The following is a 9895-nucleotide window of genomic DNA, read 5'->3' as shown; positions in this document are numbered from 1 at the left end:
GGAAATCAAGAATTGTGTAGGGAGGCCCACACAATATAAAAAATCAACTCCTATTGATAGTTTTGATGTCCTATGTTACAGAAACTGAGGTCTGTTCACTTTTTGAAAGCTTAAATGATAGTTAATCATCCCTAGATGTTCCTAATAAAATGATTAAAATTGCTGCTAAGCCATTGTCAGTGCCCTTAACATATATCTATAACCTATCTATAGAAACTGGGGTTCTGCCCGATGCATTAAAAGTTTCACAAGTTACTCCTATTTATAAATGTGGAGATCCTACACGCACTAATAATTATCGCCCAATAGCAACTCTCTCCCCATTCAGTAAAGTACTTGAGCGTCTAGTCTATAACCAACTATATTCCTTTATAGAAAAGCACCAAATCTTATATAAATGTCAATTTGGATTTAGAAAAGGATACTCTACTGAACAGGCTCTTCTTCAAATAACAGATAACTTGAAGCTAGCTATAGATAGAAAACAAATAACTTGTGGACAGTTCCTTGACTGATCAAAGGCTTTTACTATCTAAACTATTTTTATACGGCGTTCGTGAAATTCCAGGTAAATGGTTTAAAAGTTATTTGGAACATCGTACGCAATATGTGAAAATTGAATCTCTTAAGTCTGGATATGAAAACATTGCATGTGGCATACCCCAGGGCTCAACTCTAGGCCCACTGGTGTTTCTACACTATGTAAATGATGTGCCAAACTGTACACTCAAACAAATATACTATGCTTTAATCTATCCATATCTAAGTTATGGTATAATAGTATGGGACTGTGCTTATAAAACTAAATTAAACTACCTCCAGGTTAATCATAACAAATGCCTCCGAATAATCTTCTTTGCACATACTAAGGAGTGTCCTGATCCATACTATAAACTCTTAGAAATTCTTTAACTAGAAAACATATATACACTCAAAATGTACATAAAACTCAAAATATACATAATAAATAATAAATAAATAATAAATAATATGTAATAAATATAATATATAAAACATATAATATAAAACATATAATATATAAATATAATACATAATAGATAAACTCAAAATATACATAAAATTGTGAATAAAGCTGATAGAACCACAGATATCATCTCTGATGTCCTAACCCCAGCATCTAGCATACATAGATATAATACAAGATTCACAAATGAATTTAATTGTTTTAGAATGCAAATATCAACTAATTCTGGCAAAATATCTTTCAAGTATGCTGGACCCAAGATATGGGAATCGGTGCCGCTTGAAATTAAGCGTCTCTCTTCTACTTCCTTCAAAAAAATGGAAACGTCATCTTTTGGTTGGTCAAGGTTGAATTCACTAGTGGTTTGATGCTAGATAAAATAACTTAGTTCTCTTGTTCCTAAACTGTAGGAAATAACAATTCTTACCTCATGAATAAAGGCTGATAGTTTCTAAAGAAAACTGTTTGGATCTGCGTCGGTGGGGGTAACGAAATAATTTGAATATATCAACAAAGTTGAAATGGTAAATTGGCCACCGTTACGATTATAAAAGCTGACGTTTCGAGCGTTAGCCCTTCGTCGGAGCGAAGTCATTCGCTCCGACGAAGGGCTAACGCTCGAAAGGTCAGCTTTTTAATCGTAACGGTGGCCAATTTACCATTTCAACTTTGTTGATATATTCAAATTAAATCTTACCTCACTTTATTTACCGTACATAATTAGCATTAATCGCCTCATTCTTTCTTTTTGTTTCTCAGTTTTTTTAATCTTTTTCCTTCTTTTGTCTTAATTTTTATTTATTTATTTACTTATTTACTTATTCACTTATTTCTCTTTTCTCTTTGTTTACAATATGAAGAGTGTATAAATACCTTGGTTAATGTAAGTATAGAATTAAAGTAAAGTAAGTCTTGTGTAAATGTTAAGATACACCAGTTAATTACACGTGACAGTAGCCAACTCGAAAGCTTACGCTCCTTTGGTCACTGTGCACGTTTTACTTTAGATTATTCATGTAATTTACTGTTTCTTATATATTCTGACTTTTGTAATCTTTAGCAATCTCTACTTTAACCTCTTGAAAAAGTGCGAATAAATAAATGAAATGAAATGAAAATGAAAAAATATTAGATTTTCAATTGAAATGATGTGCCTAGGTGTGGCACATAATTTCAATTGTTGTATATTTGACAGAGTTTTGGACGGGAAGAAAGACGTGTGTCAACCTAAGTTCGCAATGTCGCAGTTTCAACACTTTTCGAGTAATTACTGTCAGTGCCAATACTCCTTTAAAAAACAGAAATGAATATTAGCTCAGTGAAACAGTTTGTCTAAGATTTGATTTTCACTCAGGTGGACTGTCTATTCTTCTAACATTTCCTGTTGGTAATATTTGATGAACATCAACAACTTATGAGAAAGTGTAGTGCTATCGTCCAGGTGAGTGTAATCGTGGGTAGGACTGTTGTCTGGCGGTGACTGATGTTTCGACAACCTGTGCGAAAGTCATCATCAGAAACAAGTTTAATTTTCACACAGGTGGACTCCAAGTTCTTCTCTTATTTTTTAGATTCTCCATATTTGAATAAACATCAACAATTCATTTTCCAAGAAACTATCCCTGTTAATATATGTTGCATTTTGTGTCAAGCAATTTTTTGAAGGAGTTCTCAGACTTCTCGAGCCAACCCTTTGAGTGTTAATAGTTGTTCGTCCTGTTAATAGCCTTCGTCCTGAATTTGATTCAGTGTCAAAGTTTAACTTTCACATAGGTGAATTTCAAGTTATTCTCACATTTTTTTCGATTCTCAATATTGAAATAAACATAAACAATTCATATTCTAAGAATTATCGAATGTTTCTTATGCAGGTGTGTGCAATTTTCACACTCCTCGAGCTATCACTTTGAGTTTTAATGGTCCTTTAAACAGCGGCAATGAATATTACAGTGGACATTTTTGTCTTGAATTGATTCTAGTGCCAAAGTGTAATTTTCACACAGGTGGGCTCAATATTTAGAAGAACATCAGCAATTCATGTTCCAATATATATCCCTGTGAATAAATATTGAATTTTGTGCCAAGCAGTGATTTTAAGCAGGTGTGCGTAAACTTGTTTTCGTGGTCGTTACAATTGAAGATTTTTACTTAGACATTTTGCGATAGTCTTTCATATGAGCGAAGACGTTCCCATGTCACTCAAATTTCGAAAATTACATTTGTCGGCGCCATGCAAGAACATAGTAACAATTTTTTTATCACCCTAGTATTCGAATATACGATAAAAGTCGTCGACGAAATAAACATTTCCTTCGCTTCCTTTTTTCATTTCTTTAAACCGCGTGCTCTATATGAAAAGTCATCTTTAGGCAACTCGAATTGCAATACGCACAGTCAAGCTCTAATTGTGCAGGAAGATAGCGCGAAATCAAGTTTATAGATGTGCATATCATCGTAAAGAGAAAACTTGGGAATTGCAAGGGATTTTTAGCAACAAGATTGCACTTGATTTGTTGTTTCTGAAATGCTGAAAGCATAGAGCCTCTTTGTGTAAAAAGAGGACAATTGTTGAAGTGCTCTAAGTATGTATGTGTGCAATTAATGCTCTGTAAAAGGCATTAACACCAAGCCTCAATCATTTTAGAGGCTAACCTCTGTATGAAATCGGTAGGATGATTCCTTTTATGGGGGATCTTAACGAGCCAACAATCAGCAACTAATCATTTTAATATTAGTTGGCTTTGAAATTCTAGCTTATTACATTTTCTCCAGACTTCCCTCTTTATCCTCTGTTCAACCATGACACCTGCTTGAGTCCAGTTGTAACGTTCTCTAGTTTTATGTATTTTGTAGAACTTCAACACTTATATTATTAGCAACAGTTAGTTTTCTTTCATTCAATGTTTCCAGTTTGTGTGGACAAACATAGAAAATGCAGTTCCTGGAAAAATAAAGGTCACTGCACAAATAAAAAAAAAGGAAAATGGCGAAAAAGTGTCGCAATACCCGTAACTTTTGCAATTTAGTAGGTGGAGGTATTGAGCACATTCTAAATGGCATGCTACTATTTATGACTTTATCAATGACTCCTATTTAGTAATCCATCCAATTTAATCCTTGTATATATACTGATAATTTCTGTCCTTTAACTTTTCGTCTTTTCCTCCTTCCCTCCCCTCCGCTTTCCTCTCCTTTGCGGAGGAGGAGGAGGACGAGAAGGCGGATTAAAATTAACGTGTGGACTTGGAAAGCAAAGGGACGAATTGTCGGTGGAGAAGAAGCCCGACATAGAGCGTGGTCATGGCAAGCTCAGGTCAGGACACCTTCTGGTTTCACCTTTTGTGAAGGAACTTTAGTTTAATTTAATTTAATTTAATTTAATAACCTCTAGAGCGCTATTTTCATTCAGTGATCAACAGCGCTTAAAAACTTAGAATACTACAGTAAATTCAAATTTATAAAACTAATTACATGTATATTAATATTAAAAATGTATGTTAAAAATAAGAATAATTAACAATTATTCCACGAGCGCGCGTTGGATATGAGATGATAGATAGCCAACGAAGCGCTACGCGCTTCGTTGGCTATAATCATTTCATATCCAACAAGAGCGAGTGGAATACTTGTTTTATTAAAAACGTTAAATTAAGTATAAAATTTTATTAAATTTTTAGCTCCCTTTTATTATTAAGCTGACACTTACGATGGCCATATTTGTAGATTATGGTATATTGGCTGATATACCATAATGGCTAAGCAAATAAAAAGGCTTGAATTGCATTATCCAATGATCTAGTTTTTAATAATATGGAATATCTATAATTAGGATCTTAATTAGGAATAAGGATCTTAATAAGGAACTTAATTAGTAATACTAATAAAAGTAATTGTCAGACAGGATACTTTGAGAAAGCTGCAAGAAATAAATAAGTTTTCAGCTTACATTTAAAAATGGAAAATGATTGAATATCACGTAATTCAGCTGGCAGAGCATTCCATAAGTACGGGGCAGCAGCAGAGAATGATCTGTCCCCCAACGTGGCAAGCATTTTCCCCTTAGGAGGGTCAAGTAATAAACTTTGATTTGATCTAAGATTATATACAGACCTAGGTTTGATGTTAATTAGTTCAATGATATACCTAGGCGCCCATCCATGAATAGCTTTAAATGTTAAAATTATGATCTTAAAATGAACACGATGTTGTATTGGTAACCAGTGAAGTTGACTAAGCGCAGGAGAAATGTGCGAATACTTACTTAAAGTCAGTACAAGTCTAGCCGCAGCATTCTGCACACGTTGCAATTTGGCTATTTGCGACTTAGAAGGCCATACAAAAGTCCATTACAATAGTCTAAACGACTAGTGATAAAAGCATGAATAAGCGTTAATAACGAATCGCGAGATAAATAATTCTTAATCCTCCTAATATTATGTAGGTGATAAAACGCGGAATTACAAATTTTATTAACGTGCGTTGACACTGACAACTTATTATCAAACCATGCACCGAGATTTCTAACACAGGAACTAGGATAAATATCACCATCACGTACGGAAATATTCCATTCATCGTTTATCTTACCTAATTTTTGTCTAGTTCCTATTAAGATCAACTCAGTTTTATCGTCATTAATCATTAGCCTATCCCTAATCATCCAATCTCTTAAATGACAAATACATCTATCTATAGCGGTGATAGCTTCATCAAGACTAGACTTATCATCAGACTTGAAATTAAGATACAATTGCGTATCATCAGCAAAGCAATGCATACTAGGAAGATGTTTCTTTATGATAGCGGATAGCTTTGATGCATAAACTATGAATAATAAAGGTCCAAGGCAAGAGCCCTGTGGAACACCACAGTCCAATTCAAAATAATTGGACAGAGTACCATGTATAGAGACCCGCTGGCTTCTTTGAGAAAGATAGGAGTGGAACCATTTGAGAGCATTCCCACGTAAACCACCATCATTATGCAAACGATCGAGTAACACATCGTGGGACACTGTGTCAAATGCTGCGCTAAGATCCAATAGAACCAATAAAGTTACATGTTGGGAGTTCATCTTTAAAAGAATATCATTCATTACTCTCAGTAATGCAGTCTCAGTACTGTGGTATTTTCTATATGCAGACTGGAATAAGGGATAAATGCTATTTGCCATCATATGTTCATGCAACTGATTGAAGACAGCTCTTTCAGTAAGTTTTGACACATACTGAAGATTACTGACTGGCCTATAGTTCTTAAATACCAGATCAAGACCGGTCTTCTTTAATAACGGATTAACCAGTGCACATTTCCAGTTTAATGCGAACAAACCAGACTCCAGGGACAGATTAATGACTTTAGTAATAACTGGAAGAAGCACGTCAATACAGTTAATCACCAAAGACGTTGGCATGGGATCCAAAATACAACTTTTCTCAGGAAATCCTTCAATGAGTTTACGCACATCTCCTTCTGACAATGGTTTAAAATGTTCATCCACAGTGGGTTGTAAAAGCAGCTCACTGTACCTCCAAAAAATCCGCCACCAACATTCGTGTAGGGTGAGGTTTCTTCTAGAATCTTCAACCCGAGGAATCATTATTTAAATGCAAGGTAATTTCCAATTGATTCACAACTTGAGAGAGCCTTATGCACCTAGTCATCGCAACTGATGAATCCTTGTTCCTTTGTTGAAACTGCGACAACCCGCACAGCTGGACAGAAAAGTTGGACTGGCTTGCTTGCCTGAGTCGAGTGAAGATTTATAAGTTTTGAGCGGCAAGACTTGTTGGGTGACAGGTGATACGATGCAGGCCGCTGACTTGGTTTTCGTATTTTAGAATAAGGCTAGGATCAGTTTGCACGAGGGGGCTACTTACTCCCATACTTGATTGTTCCCAGAACGTAGCCAGACATGAGCGATTTTTGCCGAAAGACTGTTGGGTATTTTTGGTTTTCCTTCAATTTGTCCTCGTAGGTTTGGTTTAATTTTTGTCAGAGATGGCGCGATGATAAGTAAGTGCTTTATAAAAGGGTAATAAACGGTCTATTCGTAAAACAAAATATAGAATAGACATAACAAATGAGTATTCCCGAACAAAATTTCAACTTAATCTTTTTTTGTATAATTTTTTTTTTTGCGATTCTTTTTCAGGATTTGGCATACTCTCTCCGAATGGTGATTTGGCCCAAGTGCTGATGCAGGTAGATGTTCCGATTGTTGGTCAAAGTGATTGTAAAAACGCTTGTGAATCTGAGAAATTCCACAACTCAATGGTCTGTGCAGGATCGGATACAAAAGTGGAGGCAAGCATTCATGTCAGGAAGATTCCGGTGGTCCACTGGTTTGTGAAGATAGAGGGAAGGTCTACTTGCAGGGTATGTTTTCATGGGGATACAGCTGTGCCTCTCCAAAGTATCCTGGGGTCTACGCCAGGGTCCGTAACTTGCGGAAATGGATTAATTAGTACATACGATAGAAAGCTATTATACAGAAAGTCTAAAGCACAATAAAAGGCATTCCAAAAGAATGAAACTGTGTGTTTTCGTATATTTTTTGAGTGCGCTAGTGACTTTTTTTTCGTAATTTGACAATCAAACATTATGGTGTTAAGACGTTGATGGTAAATGATAAGGTCTCATTTCCCGTTAAAAAACCGAGAATCATTTGATTCCACTCGGGAATCGAGAAAATGTTTCTAATACATGCTATGATCGAGATTGCAAAATTAAGAAGAAGAAATCGAGGATGTCCATTAGACAAATTATTAGAGAATAAAGGAATAGACGTAGAAACCTGGAGACGAAAGTTTCAAGACCTAAGCTTCCCTTGCGGATTTTAGTTCGCACCAGTTAATGTACCATTTTCTGTGGGGTTTAAAAAATTGACCAATTAATTAATTTCCAATTAAATTTTAAGCTTGGTCCTCAATGCAAGTGCGATTTCTATTGAAGTTGTGAAAAATGGGTTTCAAACTACAGTCGAACCTGTATTGAACAGTCCCGTATTAAGCGGACAGTTGCCAAAATTCCTAATATTTTTCCCTTAATTACTGTATTTTCACCTCTATTATTCGGTACTCCTCGCCTGTTTGTTTTGTCTTCCCCCTGCATCGAACGGTCACTCGAAGCGCAACCGGCCCTATAAATAAAAGAATAATCTTTCATGCTTATCACCCAAAATTAAAGTTATTACTATTTATGAGCGAGTTTTTGTAAATTAGGAGGTAAATTGTTACAAAACGTGACGTTTTTTATCTTTTATTTCGTAGTATTCCTCTATCCTGAGGAACATAGGAGACACTTGCTTTTAACCTCGATGTAAGACAACTGAGAAGTCAAGACATCCTCTTAAATGCCTTTAAGAGATTTCACATTAAGGGCCTATGTGCATTAGCGAAAAAACGTTTATTTTTAGACAAATCGTCTGTCATCACCAACATTTTAAAAGTGCGAATGCTGCGACTTGAGTAATTTTGGCCGCAGTGCACAAATTTTCAAACGCACCGCTGACAAAATTTAATTGTCTCGGGTGAAAACTTAGCTAAATCGACTAAATAAACAAAACCGTCATAAACGCATCAATCATTTGCCTATACGCTACCACTAGTGTGGTAATATTGAACTGAGTTCACTTTACCAAAAGATTGCAGTAATTGTCTTTCGTTGCGAAACTCGCAGTTTATACTACTTTAGACAGGTTAAGATGAATCTTAGTAATTGGAGTTTGAATTCACTGCAAATCATACCGGAAAGTTTTATGAGCAGATCAGGCGCTGGAACGTCCCACCTTTTGACGACCGAGGAAAGAATTTGCATGCAACTGGGGAAAATTACAACGGTCGATCGATTTTCCCGTCGCCAATCATAACAGGACGGAATTCACAAATGCGTGCACTGTAAGTACCTCCCGTTGTCCCATACAAAGCCTTAGAAAACTTTTCTAAGGCTTTTTATGGGACAACGGGAGGTACTTACAGTGCACGCGTTTTCCGTCCTATCATGTATCAGTCCAACAATGACGTAGTAGAGATGGCGAAAGATCCAGGAGTACCTACTCAAAGCAAAGGGAAAGGAAAAGGAAAATTAATCATGTGGACTAACGAAGAACGGAGTTTCTTCGTTGACCTTTGGGTACAAAGCACGAACATCTCGAAAACAAAGACGCCAAGAAGGTCTGCAGGCATTAAAAAAATGTGAAGAGATCGAGTCGAATTTCGGCTTGAAGAAAACCGTAGAAAAATGCCAGAGAAAAATTAAATACCTGGTTGACGAATATGAGGAGGCAGAAAAACTAAGAATCGAAGTCAAATTGGGAGTCACTTATGTAAAACAGTTTTACGACCAAAATAGACCGGGTTCTCGGGACAAGAGATCTTGTGACCCTAAAGCAGGTGCTTGAAGCAAGGTCGCTCACCGCTTCTCCGAGCCCTGTGTCGCTCTCTCGAAGCCTTCCCGAACCTGATGACTCTGACCCTGGTGTAGTTGGCCAAGCCCTTGAACCTCAAGCCCTCAGCCAAGCATCAGTGGAACAAGTAACGAAGCGCAAGGATGGAATCATCTGAGTCATAACTCGTCCTGGTAAATTGAGGAAAGACTGGAAACGATAGACGGAGAGGAAACTGTCCGAAGATGGGAGATGAAGACACAGTTTCGCTAAAGAAGAGCATTGAATCTATGGAGAAGCAAGGCGAAAAGTCGACTAAGCTAATACAAAGCATACATTACAAAGCATGCAGCAAAACCAAAGCAAGCAATTTGAAACGATGGCATTCTTTATGGGCCCTTTCATAGAAGCCACAAAATATAAAAACTAGACATCTTTCCGGCATTTTACTTTTTACTGAAAAATAAAACTGATCGGTATGTTGAATGACCACTGACAAAGCTTTTCTCATTTATATTTCTATT

Source organism: Stylophora pistillata, chromosome 12 (assembly GCF_964205215.1).
Source record: "Stylophora pistillata chromosome 12, jaStyPist1.2, whole genome shotgun sequence".
Classification (NCBI taxonomy): Eukaryota; Metazoa; Cnidaria; class Anthozoa; order Scleractinia; family Pocilloporidae; genus Stylophora; species Stylophora pistillata.
The sequence above is the reverse complement of the archived record's forward strand: the minus strand, read 5'-3'. Positions refer to the sequence as shown.